General features: G+C 38.3%; 1 protein-coding gene across 1 annotated transcript in view; it reads left to right on the top strand.

Annotated features, from left to right (window-relative positions):
* Positions 1-8798: 8798 nt before the first annotated feature.
* Positions 8799-15318, top strand: part of LOC150103248 (protein twisted gastrulation-like) — a 50308-nt gene continuing 43788 nt past the window's right edge. Inside the window, exon 1 of the mRNA XM_090398171.1 lies at positions 8799-8898. The gene's annotated coding sequence lies outside the window, so the exon portion shown is untranslated. The remainder of the gene's footprint in view (positions 8899-15318) is intronic.

Genomic DNA, 15318 nt, shown 5'->3' with positions numbered 1-15318 from the left:
AACTGCTAAGAACTGCATGTATGTTTAATAAGTGCATAAATGAAATTATTGTTATTATTATTATGACTTGACACCTCCAGGGAGGTGTCAAGTCATAATGTGGCGTTTGCACACCACCGCGCTAGGCCGCACGAAGGAAGTCTTGGTTTCGAGTCTATTCGGCGACTAGAGGAAATTTTTCTAAGCCTTTTTTCGACCGGTTCCCGAGTTAGTCGATCTCTGGCACGGGCAAGCAGGTTTTTCCTCCCGGAAACTCGGGTTTTTCGTCCTGTAAATTCAAGAAAATCGACCGTAGAACCCACATTATTTCAGACATTAAATATATTGTGTTAGGGTTAGGGTTAGGGGCCACGAGATGGCGGCTCATTTGAGCCGTCTCTCTTCACTGCGTACCGCTTAATTAGTGATAGCCTTGGGCCATCTGTCTCTGATTGGGTACCAGTGGAGATTGAACTGCCCACTCAGTCTCCAAAAGTTAGATAGGGCTAAATGGCCTCGCCTACTCCCGTATATACGGGAATAAAAAGGCGTTAGCTGATTTTTTTTTTTTTACCTCCAGGGAGTCCAAAGACTCATCTAGGGAGAGTGTGCCAACAGTCGAACAATTGGTCCCCTTCCAACTACTAACCGCGCTCAAACTTACTTCACTGAACCATTAGTAGCAGAGGCTCTACCAATCGACTAACCTTTTTCGGCTCTGGTACATGCTTTTTTTTAATTAACTTCAATTTCTTCACTTTATCAATAAGTAAGTAATTTTGCTCTCACTAAAAGAAAAAAAAACATCTAAACTGATTTTATCATGGGTATATACACCTTTCAGACTCTTTACGTGCAATATCGTGTAATTGGAGTAACTGCTAAATTGAGTCAAATCATGCTATTCCTGACGAGGATTAATTAACAAGAATCTACTCTATCACAAGATTTATATTAAATTTTATAGATCTGGAAAAGGCATATGATAGGAACGAACCAAGAGTAGAACTATTCAAAACACTACAATTATATGGTGTAAATGAGGCATTTCATCGAGTAATATTTACTATAATACTTGAGTTACTAGTCAGCAGTTAGCATTTAAGGAGAAACAGGCAGAGAGTTTGATGTTAAATCAGGTGGAAGACAAGTGTTTTTAATCGTTTGATGCATTATACTATCTCACTTGTTACTAATCATCTATATGGATCACATTATTCACTATCTATCAATAATTGTCTGGACACCCTTGTCATTTGAAGTTATGGAACATTCCAGCTTTGTTAATAACATAAAAACCGGTGTACAGATAGTAGGAAGCAGTATTTTATTGCAGTAGTTGAATACAGGTGGTATAGCAATGCGACGTGAACTCAGTGACTTCGAGAAATGTGCCATCGTAAGCTTTCACATTGGTGGCCGGTCCATACGTGCCATTGCCGCTCAAATGGAGCATCAAAATCAATGGTTGTCTATGTGTTCTACAAAATGGAGACGTTCTGTTATCACCAGGGCAGGAAAACACCCATGGCCGCCGCCCAAAAGGACTGACAGGGACAGGAGGGTGGTAAAACCGGCTAAAATTGGCATAGACCATCCGTGATGAGTCCCAGAGCGCAAGTAACACCATGAGGAGCACTAATATTAAACCGTTTGCCCTGATGCAAAGGACATGTGAACTGGACCAGTGATCAGTGGAAAACGGTACTCTGCAGCGATGAATCAAGGTTCAACTGTCTACAGTTTGATGGCAAGTTGTGGAGGCAGCCTGGTGAATGCTTGTTACCACAGTGTGTTGTACCCACAGTAACGTTTGGTGGTGGAGTAATGGTGTCGGCTGCATTCAGCTGGTTTGGTGTGGTACCACTGGTCGGTATCAGTGGTTCAATGAAGGCAGCTCGATATCTTGATATTCTGGATAATTTGGTGCTGCCTACACTGTGGAGTTTTTTCAGAACGGACCAGTGTGACTATCAAGACGACAATTCTCCATACCACAAAGATGCAGCTGCTATGGAATGGTATGAAGAGATGGGTGTTAAACGACTTCCCTGGCCTCTGCAGAGTCCTGACCTCAACCCCATCGAACAACTGTGTGAGGAATTGCAGCGGAGATTGAGATCCATAGCAACGCTTCCTTGATCTGTCGCTGAACTCAGTGCTGCTTTGATTGAGGAATGGAGAAAAATTCCATTTGATGTCTGCGGCACATAGGTGGAAAGCCTCCTTCAAAGGGTGCAGAAGGTGGTCAAAGGTGGACCTGATTGATATCGGTGTTCGCCTGATGGTATCAATTGTAAATTGCTAAAGTTTCCAGACAATTATTGGTGGATAGTATATCTACAAACAATTAAGTAAAAAGGCAGTGACTTGCAAACGTTAATAACCACAATACGGATGTTAGGTGTTCAGACATCTGTAAAAACATGTGTACTGAATGTTAACTGAAATTAAAACATTTCGTTACCATTGAATAACATGACTATGATGCATGAATTATTTGAGTCCGTTGGAAATAACTACCGAACATATCGATGGGCGAGGTGCATCGTGCAATGTAACAAGTCATGTGTTTGCAGCTGGTAAAAATTGGAGGAGTATGATGCTTCCCAGTCAGTGCAACCGTGTTCAGGTGAAATAGCTGCAAGAAGAGAAAACTGACGGAGTTATATATATATTTTTAACTATATATAAACACTACAAAGGAAGGGGCCCATTTATCCTACCACCTTACATCAGAAGAACCCTCCAGTTCACAACAGAACGATACTATCATTCACTTCAGTGGAAATAATATAGATCTGAAGTACAAGCAGATGAAAAGCTCCTGGCTCTACACCAGTGGTTGCCATGCTTTTTCCACTTGTGTACCCCTTCTAAACCCATTTCTAAAAATTGTACCCCTTGTTTTTAAAATAGCGGTGATTCACACTTAACATTTATTCTTCCATAACTAACTTTTGCATTTTGTTTACTTTACTTGTTTTTCCGCCATTACTGATTATTTTTCGTGTACCCCTGAACGGCCTAGCACGAAACCCCGGGGGTACACGTACCACCGGTTGGGAACCGATACTCTACACTTCAATCAGAAGAAACGGCGCTACACCTCAACCACGTGAAATAGATCACCGACTGCAGGAAAAAGTGTGACACCTTACCTCAACAAGGGGGGAGGATAGATATACAGTCCTTAGGGAGGCGGGTTGGGGCTAATGGGGGTCTTAAATTCATGTACACTAATGCTAGGAATTAGGATCAAGAAGGAAGAGTTTATTTTGGCCATGGTTGGCACGTCCAGACCACAGCTTATTGGTATTAGTGAGTCATGGCTGACTGTAGATGATATAGCTAGTGGGATTGAATGTGATGGGTATAGTGTGTTCAGGAATGACAGGGAGCATAAAATGGGGGGAGGAGTATTGTTGATAATAGCTGATAAGCTCCAGCCAAGGAGAATAGAAGTTGAATTGCAGGATAGAGAAAAGAGCACATTTGAGGCCATTTGGTGTGAGATTGTGGCTAGCAGAACTAAATATACAATTGGGTGCTGCTATAGACCAGGTGATGGAAAAGATGGTGGTAACAGTATGCACAAGCAAATAGAAGAAATGAGTGGAAGGAGGGTAATTATTATGGGAGATTTCAACTATGGTCGCACTGATTGGAGTCAGGAGAGGACACACGGGAGGAACGAATTGGATTTTATGCGGTTATTAACACTTTCATTGCCAAGCTGAAAATTGGAATTTCATGTGGTGGCCAAATTATTTTTATTTTTTCATTTAGTTAGCGACGTCCACGCGATAACGCGTGATCGGCCGTTTGGTGAGGACTCGCATCGCGTGATCGCGCGATATCGTTCATTGCCAAGCTGAAAATTGGAATTTCGTGTGGTAGCCAAATTTATTTTATTTTTTTATTTAGTTAGCGACGTCAACGCGATAACGCGTGATCGGCCGTTTGGTGAGAACTCACATCGCGAGATATCACGTGATTGTCAATGAAGGTGTTAAGGGATAACTATCTGCGACAGCATGTAATGCAAAATACTAGAGGTCAGAGAGTGCTTGACCTAGTAATTAAATCTGAGGATTTGGCTGTAACAAATATGACCTCACTGCCACCAATTGGTGAGAGTGATCATAGGGTCATGACTTGGGAGGTGGCTAAAGGTATGGCATTTTCAATTAAGACAGGGTACATGTGGAATTATCGGGCTGGAAAGTATGACAAGCTTAGGAGTTTGATTGGTTCAGTGCCATGGCATGTACAACTGCAAGGACTAGAAGTTGATAGTGCATGGGAGGCAGTTAAGAAGTGTTTGCATGAAGCAATTGCTGACTGTATACCTAGAGTCCGAATAATAAATCAAGTAGGGGTTAAATGGATGAATAACACCATTAAGCTTGAGCTGCAAAAAAAGAAACAACTATGGAAAGAATTTAAGGAGAAAGGTGACCGGCAGGCACATGAACAGTATAAAGCGAAGGCCAGAAGGGTAACGAGTGTGGTAAGAAAAGCAAAAAAGGATTACGAAAGAACATTGGCCATGCAGGCTAAAGAGAATCCTAAACAGTTTTTTAGATATGTAGCAAGTAAAAGGAAAAATGTACATGGCAGAATGATTTTACAGAATGCTGATGGTAGGGAGGTAACTGAATCAGTTGATATAGTTGAGTTACTGAGTGAGCACTTTGCAAGTATATATCATCCAGGTGGTGACATTGCAGAAACGAATAAACCAGTAGATTATACGGGAATTGTGGTGAATCAAGTGGAGGTAAGTAGTCTATTGCATAACCTCAATGTCAATACATCAGTGTTAATTTGAGTCTCTAGTCTGGGTTAGTCCCGAGGGGGTAGAAAGAGGAGAAAATAGTTCCACTGCATAAAGGTGGTTCCAAGACTGCTGTTGTAAATTACCGACCGATTAGCATATCAGGAATCATTTTCAAGGTCTTAGAGAAATTAGTCAAGAAAAGAATACAGGGTTGGATAGATGAAAATGGGATATTATATGGGGGACAGCATGGTTTTATGAAGGGTAGATCATGCCTCAGTAACTTACTCACGTTCTATAACACAGTGAAGGCTGATCTGGATAGGGGTAATGGGTTTACAGTGATACTACTGGACCTTGCCAAGGCCTTTGACAGGATACCACATGGAACCCTAATCAGTAAACTGGAGCAGATGGGGATGGATATTGGGTTGGTGAGATGGATAGGAGGGTGGTTGAAGGAGAGATACCAGAGAGTGGTTTATGCAGGAGTGGAGTCTAAAAGACGGCTTGTGACTAGTGGTGTGCCGCAGGGCTCTGTTGTTGGACCACTGCTTTTCAATTTGTTCATCAATGATATAGGAAAGGATTTGAGAGAAAGTGTTCACTTGTTTGCTGATGATGCAAAGTTGGGTAGAGCAATTGTGAGTGCACAGGATGTCAAAATTTTACAGGATGATTTGGATAGTTTGGAGGACTGGGCTACGAAAATTGGATGTCAGTTTAATGTGGCAAAGTGTAAGGTTATGCACTTTGGGGTGAAAAGAATAGCAACAGTATATCGCATTGGTGGAACCGTACTCCAGGAGATTGATGAGGCCAGGGATTTGGGAGTGTTGGTGGATAGGGAATTGAAGTTTAGGGGGCACTTTGCAAAAGTGACTAAATCAGCTCATCAAATCACTTGGTTTCTGAAAAATACTTTAGCATGCAGAGACAAACAAGTTGTTGTTCCTCTATATCGAGCCTTGATAAGACACCATCTGGACTACTGTGCCCAGTTATGAGCGCCAGGTTTTCTTCGTGATGGGGAGGAAGTGGAGAGGATCCAGAGACGAGTGACCAAGATGATAGGTCTGTGGAATGAATCTCATGAGAATAGGTTGAAGATTTATGTGTTGTAGAGATTGGACGATAGGCGAAGGAGGGGTGATGTGATTGAGAGATTCAAATTACTGAAGGGTTTCTATAAGATTGATCCAGAAGATATTTTTGAAAATATGACTGGTGGTGGGAGGACTAGGGGCCATGCATGGAAGCTGGGCAAGAGCGTGGTTGACAAGGGTGTTTGAGCTAGTTTTTTACTTGCAGTGTGGTGAATGAGTGGAATAAGCTTCCAGAGTCTGTTGTGGGTGCTACGACCGTGAATGATTTCAAGCCAACGTATGATAGATACTGTGTCAATGTCGAATAGTTGTTCTTGACATGATGTTAGGGCCTCCTTCGATGAGTCTGTCGACTCCTTGGAGTTTCCCGGAACAATAATAATAATAATAAATAAATGTAACCTTAGATATTTCTTTGACAACAGCATAACTCTTACAGGCTTAGTGAATATCAGTGTGACTGCCAACTTAGTGCAACAGCAACACTTCAAGAAAGCAGTCATGCGAACTGCGTGTCTTAAAAAAATATTAGTACTCATTTCTAACTGAAAAAAACATCAGTAAAAACTAAAATACCATAATTTAATGTAATACACATGGAAGCTCTGTATACGATTAGAGTATTATAATAACCGCTTTGCCAACTGAGCTGTTCGCCTATATGTCAGTTGTCAGAGCAGTGGACTGTAGAGGTACTAAGCAGGCATCCCTAGGTCGCTATTTCCACTCCGGCTCGTAGGATTTTGTCTAAATCTGCGAGTCTGGAGGGGGGGATGTCAGTTTAATGTTGCAGAAGTGTAAGGTTTTAAAATTTAGGAAACAAACACTGCAGAGTATAAGACTGGTAGGGACATTTTGGAGGAGGTAGAATAGATGAAGGATTAGAGGTTGTGGTAGATAGAGACTTGAAATTTCGTGGACATTTTGCTAAAAATGTGAGGATGACACAGCAGATTATGGAATGATGCGGAGGACACTGACATGTAGAAGTAAGGCTCTGTTGATTCCGTTGTACAAGATTTTGATTAGGCCGCATATGGATTATTGTGCATAGATTTGGTTGCAGGGTTTTCAAGAGATGTTGAAGAGGGTCCTGAGACAAATGACTACGCTGATTTCTGGTCTCTGGAATGAGATTGAGATTTTTACAGAGTAGTTCACCATTTGACTCCCCTGTAATTGAGATTTTTTCAGGGTTGTTCACCAATGCTTTACCCCCCCCACCCCAATTTTAAGGGCTCGGGAGAGGCATATGGCTGAAAGGTATTCATGACTGTAATCCATGTGTATTCACAGAGCAGCTTTGCTTGTTCTGGGGAACGAAAAATCCCAGTTTCCGGGTGAAACCTCCCCTACCTCCGTAGGAGACCTGGCTTACTCACCTTTTGCCAAAAGATATCAGATAAAGGTTCCTCACGTCACTGACGGGAATCGAACACAGGTCTTTCCGACCAAAACGCTTCGTCTATACTGACTGAGCTACGGAATGAGATTGAGAGAATGCAAATTACAGAGCCTAGTGGATAGAAGGAAGAGGGGGGAAACATGATCAAGACTTATAAGTTTGTAAGGGGTAATTACCAGATTCATGTGGATAAGATTTTTCATAGAATATCTGAAGACAAGGGAAAAATGGGAGGCCAGCCCTGGAAGCTGTATATGATAGGTGTGAGCTGGGGGTTGAAGAGTAGAATTTTTGCATGGAGAGTGGGGGTGATTAGAATACATGGCCTGAGAGTGTGGTGAGTACAGGAACAGAGAATGCATTTAAGTCGAGGTACGATGAGATGTGCATGGGAGAGTGAGACCTCCCACGATGAGTCTCTTGATTCCATGCAGGTCTGTTGATAAGAATAATAATAACAATAACAACAGAAGGCGAAATTTCGGTATGTGATTGTCTGAGAATCTTATTTCGATGCGCGCGCGCACGCACGCACGCAAGCACACACACACACACACACACATGAATATATGATGATGATGATGATGAACAGCCTATTTTTCTCCCACTGCAGGGTGAAGGCCTCTCCCATTTGAGGGAGGTTTTGGGTCTACTACTGCCATGATGACCATATATAACTTACTATGCATCATTTAAATATAAACAATAGCGTGCCTTACACCTAACTGGAAAAAAAAAGCCAACAGAGCTGAAAGACACCATAATTTAATATAATAGACAGGTCTGAAAGTTTTGTATATATAATTAACTGAGAGTTATCGGAATCCCTGATTAGTGAACATCAGTATATAGAAAACTATATAGAAAAGGAATTCAAAATATTTAAGTGAACAATAATGTATCAACTACACATATATAACAGATGACACTTTTTTATATATGGTGGTATAACAATCTTATTTCGATGTGCATCTTGTATGTATAATTCATGATGATATAAGTAATTGTTGTTAATAAAAATGTGAAAATGACCTTTGTAACCATAGTATCAAGTGATCTTACGTAAACCGTTATAGGTTTGATTCTAGTTGCCATCTAGAGGAAAAATTTTTTCTAAGACTTTCTTCAGTCGTTCCCGAGTTAGTCGATGTCTGGAATGGGAGAGAATAATATTCTCTAAGAAACTGGGTTTTAAATACAATTTCATTTAAACAATGTGTTCTTCTATTTTCGTTTGCCAAATGGTGTCCACCATGAGTGCTTTTTAAAGTTATTAAACGAGGACAAGTTGTTAAAGGGTGTGTGTGTGGGGATAGTTCTCGAATACTAGAAAATTTAGAATCTGAAATCGTGTTAGTATCGCTTGATCAACTATGAACTATTTAAAAAATAAATTAAAAAAAACTTTGAAGTCTCTCGTGATTTTTTTAAAGTATTCGCCATCTATTGGACCAAACGTGAAGTAAAAGAATGTTTCCTAAAGTTTTCTATTTTCTGTCACGCTTTAATTTGTAACATGTATTATATTGTATGTGATTAGCGGAGGGAGTGAAGAAAGTTAATTTTATTTTTTGTGTTGTTATTGAATTTATAGCATTTATTGTTATCCTGTAAAGGAATACTTGGTGAGTGAACAAAACATTGTGTTTAATTGTACGGTTGATTCAGTTTATGAATGCGGGGGCGCCGGCCCCCCGCGCAGTTGAAAATCCGCATATAACTTTTGACTCTCTAAAATCTTTACTACACTAATATTCTACTGTTGATTGGAAGACTTACCGATAAAATAAACAGTCGATTAACACATATTTTGTATGTTATATGTATATTATATACTGTATTCTTACAATAAAGTAAGCTAGAGAAAAAGAAAATGTTATTAAGAAAATCATAAGTAAAAGAAAATACATTTACAGTACTGTACTGTATTTATTGATACCGTAGTTTACGTCATCTGTTTACAAGATGAATCGTCTGTTAGTACCTGCATCAATTAGTGCAGTGTTAAACATATTACTAGACATCGGAAACGAAAAGATAATATGAAAAAGAAATTCATATAACGTTTCAGGCATTGATAACAAAGCTGCAGCAACATGATTGCTTTATGGAAGCCTAGTGTAATCGATACGATTACTTCACGGTAGCCTAGCCTATATACTAATGAATGAGTTGTTATAAAATTTTTATTTTATGCAAATTAAATAAATTTAAGTAATTAATAACTGTTAATTTTATGTAGTTCTGATTTAATACTGCATCTTTACATTTGCTTATATTTTTCTGGACTGCGAATGGCACCATGTACGGTCTGTATGTGTGAGTAACTTTTGATAAATTTTTATAATAGATTTGCGTATATTTTATGGTAGTAAATGATAAAATAGACAGTGTCTACATATATTTTCTGCATTCATGACATACCTAATTTGTTCTTATTTTTTTTTCGATATTTCTAGGCTACGCGGCTCGTGTGCGAGTTTTTTCAAATTGTCGCAAATCTCCAAAAAATTTTTCAATATATTTAGCAGAAAAAAAATCCGCGTATAAGTGGACCCGCGCAATTCAAACCCGTGTATTTGTTCAAGTGTTAACTGTATTTTATATTACCGTGCAAAATACATTGCACCTGAGGACGCTACAAGCATTGTCTAGGCATTTCTGTTACCTGTTTAGGTAAACTCGCCTAAGTTTGATAGTGGCGAATTGCACAAAATTACATGGCACGAATTAACAAAGTGTGTTTACGTTATCTACAAGGGCGTTGATAAAGTCTGCTAGGCCACTGCCTACTGTGGCGTACTAGAAAATATCCCATTCTATAATTACTATAATAATAATAATAATAATAATAATTCTAGCAGGAAATAAGCACCTCCTCTAGATATGTATTCTAGACCATGTCAATACATATCAGAAAATGATCTCTTCCCCCAATCATATTACTTATGTGTTAAATTCAATTTATGATTTTAGAAAGTAATTTATATTATGTGGAATTGCACAGGAATATGCAAGAAGTATTGCACTAGGCAATACTTCTTGCTAAACTAAGATAGTGGAGGATGGTACCTAAACCATATGACACATATGGTTTATGTACCATAACACAAATTATCTGCCTGCAAATGGGGTTCAAAGGATATGAATGTGCAATATATCATCCCCATAAGTAGGATCACCTAGCTTCTCTTCCCGAGTCCTGCTCTCACCTCCACATGATAGAGCCTGGAACATAAGTGAAGACTAGGTAGCAACCCCAGTGGGAAGCTTGGTGAGGTACAAATGACAGAAGGGGAAACTAGGGAAAGTTTGGGGACCCTAAGGTGGCATCTCCATTGCCAAACTAGGATGCAAATGACTGGTAACCAACCCAGTTGAATATTTTTTCTTACTCCAAAGTTTCAGAATTAAAAAACCTAAAAGTATCATTCTGAAAAATGACTTGGACAGATTCACAGATATGAGAAGGACAAGGGAAGGAAAAAAATGAAAAAAAAAAAACAAGAATATTTGGGATGAAGTTGAAGTAAGCAAAAGAAAGAAGTGAACAAATTAATTGTTTTGGCAGGTACAAATGATTTGAAAGGTGAGACATATGCAACAAGAGAAGATATGAAAGAATTGTTAGTAGAAGCAAAAATAAAGAGTATGAAAATAAAGATTGTGAATCTGCTGCCTCGGTATAATAGGAAAAAACTAAGAAGGGCCATGATTGTCAATGAGAAAATTGTGCAGGAGGAATGATGTACAGTTTATTGATGTATGGAGTGAATTTGATGGACAAAAGGACTTATATATACCTGATTGCATATATAAGTAGGAGACTTCCTAAATAGGAAGTCTCATATTTAGGTTTTTTGTATGAATAACTTATAACCAGCTGGTTATAAGTTATTCCTGTGCCTGTCTTTTCTTGAATATAAAGTTCTGCAGAGTGGGACCATTCATATGCATCATCAATAAATCATTCAGGGTGGAGTGATTCGTTGATGATCCATCTTCTCTTTTATTAGATTTATTTGATTAAAACCTTGTTCACGTGATAATGTGCATACTATTATACAACTTCAAGCAGTTTTCAGGGAAATGGTAACCTCCTTAATATCTTGTATAGTTAAATGTTTCCCCACAACTTTGAACAGATTACCACTTGTTCACCAAATTTACTGAAACTATTCCTTCATTATCATCAAAATATTTATTAAACTATTTACCAAAATCTTACTTTCTTCTTTCCCAAAATCTTCCATTTCTTCAGCCCAGGTAATTTGAGACAACTTTTAAATACATTATTCCTTCATCTATTAGATTTGTTATTCAACATTAGAATAGCTCTCTGCATGCATTATCTGAATACATTGTATGTCTTCATTTCTTTAACAAGCCTTTTGATGTTGCAGCAGCATAATCTCCTTTTCCATTACCTGTTTCCTCCAAATGCATTTGACACTCTAGAGTAATTAAGTGCAGTCAATGCCCCCACTATATTAGACATTCGAAAGACACTCACCTTACTGAATGCTAATGTTTGTACTTCAGGATTTTTGTTTCTAACATGCCTGCTACTTATCCCAGCTCTTTGTCTTTTTGGTGAATTATGGTAAAAGGTATATAGTTTTTATTACTGTTTCAATTTCAGCAACAAAAGGAACACCTTTAATAGAATTTAAAACAGCCAGATTCAAATTATGTGAAATACAGTGTGTTGATATAAGATCTGGAATGTCTCTCTTTAATTTTGCTACTGTTATGTGCCATCCAGTTGTTTTCGACTCTTGGTGATCTTGTGAACAAACTCTCCATTCCACTTGGCCTCTTTTCCTTTCTTTCAGTAATTGTAAGCTCAAGTTGGTGAGTTCTTTTATGTTGTCCATCTAGCTCTTTTGTGGTCTTTCTCTTCTTCTCATTCCCTCAATCTTCCAATGCCTTTTCCAATGATTCATCAGCTTACATAGTCCAAAGTACAACTTCTGTTTAGCAATCATCGCTTCCAAGGAGCAGTTGTCTTTATATTCTCTAAAGCCTTCTTATTGGTCAATCATGAGATTCTTAATAGTCTCCTCCACACTCATAATTCAAATGAATCAATTTGCTTTCTATCTTTCTTCTTAATAATCCAACTTTCACATCCATACATCACTACTGAAAATACCATTGCTTTGACAATTCTAACTTTTGTGGCCTTACTCATCCTTCGTGAACAAACTCTTTCATAATTTTTGTCAGGTTTAATATTGCTTTTTTTCCCATGACTATCCATCTTTTAATTTAAAAAAAATCAGCTAATGCTTTTTATTCCCTATTAGGGAGTAAGCGAGTCCTTTAAACCCTATCTAGCTTTTGGAAACTGAGTGGGCAGTTCTGTCTCCAGCAGTAGCCAATCAGAGATAGTTGGCCCATGTTTATCACTAATTATAGGCGGAACCAATGAAGAGATGGGAAAACAAGTGCTGCCATCTCTTGGTACCTAACCCTAACAGTATATGTCTGAATAATGTGGTTTCTATGGTCAATTTTTTCAGTTTACGGGATGAAAAACTCGCTTGCCCTTGCCAGAGATCAACTAACTTGGGAACCGGTCGAAGATAGACTTAGAAAAATTTCCTCTAGTCGGCGACTAGACTTAAACTTAAGTCTACCTTTGGGTGGCCTAGTGCAGAGGATGTAAGCGTCACTTTTACTGAGCTACACAGGCCTTTTAATTTCATCTTCACATTTACCATCATTTCTGATTCTGGACCCCAGTAAATTATGACTTTCAACAATTTCTATTTTATCTCCCTCTATTATAAATTCATTTAAATTACCAGAAGCCATCACTTTTGTTTTGCTGATGTTTAAATTAAGCCCAGCTTTGTTACTTTCCATCTTAACCAATAAAATCAACCAATATTACAATCCACAGTCTGTCATGATCCATACAATCAAAAGTTTTCTTATAATCAATAAAACGGATGAATACTTCCTCCTGAAATTCTCTTGTTCTTTCCATAATCTGTCTCATGTTTGCTGTTTGGTCTCTAGTTCCTCTAAAGCAGGGGCGGGGAACCTTTTTAGTATAAAGGGTGAAAATTGCTCATTTAAAAACTTCCGTGGGCGACTGGCAAATTTTAATTCTTTTATATAGTGTGTATTGTGCAACATTCTCATCTGATATGGTATCTTTTAATTACAATGTACATAAATAAATTACAATGTAGACATATAATTATAACAATCAAGCAAAGGCTATATTTATTTTATTTAAAAAATGATATTTATTTTATTTTAAGTATATTTGTGTCCATTTTTCACAAAACAGAGCACATTCACCACTTTTATGCTTTTCACTACAACTTGTCATTTAAAAAAATAAACTGAATAAAGTTGTCAACTGGTTAATTACAAGGCACTCGCAGTACTGCATGAGAAAAACAAAGTCAAAAGTCAGTATGTTTGGACACGGGGAAAATGTCATGGCGGTAATTGCGAAGCAACCAATCAGAGAAAGTCTGAACTTTGCCCGCGAGAAATGCTCCTGATTTCTTTTTATTTTAATGGCTGGCCTCAATTTGATGGTTGCCAGACGTATGACGATCATATTTTATGTAATCTACTTATTTTTGATTTTGTATATTTAATTATTTAAATTTAAATAAATTTAATTATAATGAATTTAAATGATAAAATTTTATTTACATGTACATACGAGTACATCAGCCAAGGGACGAATTGAAATAGACTTGCGGGCAAGGGGTTCCCCACCCCTGCTTAAAGCCTGCCTGTTCTTGTGGCATTTCTCTATTCACATATGGCTCCAACCTTTGTTGGATCACTTTCAGCATAACTTTACTTGTATGTGAAATTTAAGCAATGGTTCTATAATTCTCACAATCTCTGGCACAGTTTTCTCACAATTTCAGTTTCCTGATTTATAATGGACAAGTTCATCCTCATTTGAAATACTTGTAGAAGCATCTAGAAGCAGCCTATCTATATTGGGGTCTTTGATTTCCTTAACTAATTCTTGTTTATTACCATCAGTAATAACCAACATGTTATTTTAATACTGTCTAAATTGAGTCCGCAAGAGAGTGAGGTTGTAGTTGGATTTGTTACAGGGGTAGCAGTGAAAAAAAACAAAAGATAACTTTTTGTTGTAATTAGAGTTTTACTTTAAATTTACAGAAAATCTAAACTATATAGAATGTATAGTCTGTGGGTAGTTTGTACTTTGGGAATTGTACTTAAACGTAATATTTTAATATAGTTTGTTAGTATTCTTTGTGTAGTGTTTGAATAATGGCAGTAGTCGCAATTCAGTTTGCCAATGGTCATTGAGTCCTCCACCTACATTTTACACAGCATGCTACGGGATTTTGTGGTATGCAACATGTGTACATCCCGGCAGTTCGAATGACGAGAGACAAGGGAGTGCACGCCTGCATAAAATGTAGAAAATGGGAAGTACTTTGATTTAGAAATTAGCATAATGGACCTTGGCAAGCTTACATCAGAAATAGATGAATACCAACCAAGAGAGATAAGTAGCATGTTCATGGATGAGGAAAGCGAGCAGCATGTGAATGAGAATATAAAAGTGTGTGTGTGGGGGGGGGGGGTAGTAGGTTTGAAAGATGTAATTTTGGAAGATGGTGTTGATTGGGAGGATGAATGTCAAGCAAGAGTAGGTAGCTTGCAGAGAGAGAGAGAGAGAGAGAGATGTGCTGAAAGAAGTGGAATGTATCAGGAATGACTTGAGAAGTGTGAAAGAAGAGATTAGGAGACTGGAAACAATGAATGCAAAGCAAATCAGAGTAGGAGTGAAAGAGTTATGAGAATGATCGAAGAGGAGAGAATTGGAGAACCAGTGAAAGAGAGGGAATGAGAGAAAGATAAGATGGAGATGACAGAATGGCACATAAGCGGGAGAACAAGGAAAGAAAGTGTCAGAGGAGATAGAGGGTAAAGGATGCAGGCAAGCAAGGAAGAACCAAATGGTAAGGGATGTGATGTATGGAGACTTGATGATCTGTGATGTGTGAGATGGAATGCCAGAGGAG

This window comes from Typopeltis vanoorti, chromosome 9, assembly GCF_054136105.1.
Source record: "Typopeltis vanoorti isolate ZY-2024b chromosome 9, IOZ_Tvanoo_1.0, whole genome shotgun sequence".
Classification (NCBI taxonomy): Eukaryota; Metazoa; Arthropoda; class Arachnida; order Uropygi; family Thelyphonidae; genus Typopeltis; species Typopeltis vanoorti.
This window is presented reverse-complemented; position numbering and strand designations above follow the sequence as displayed.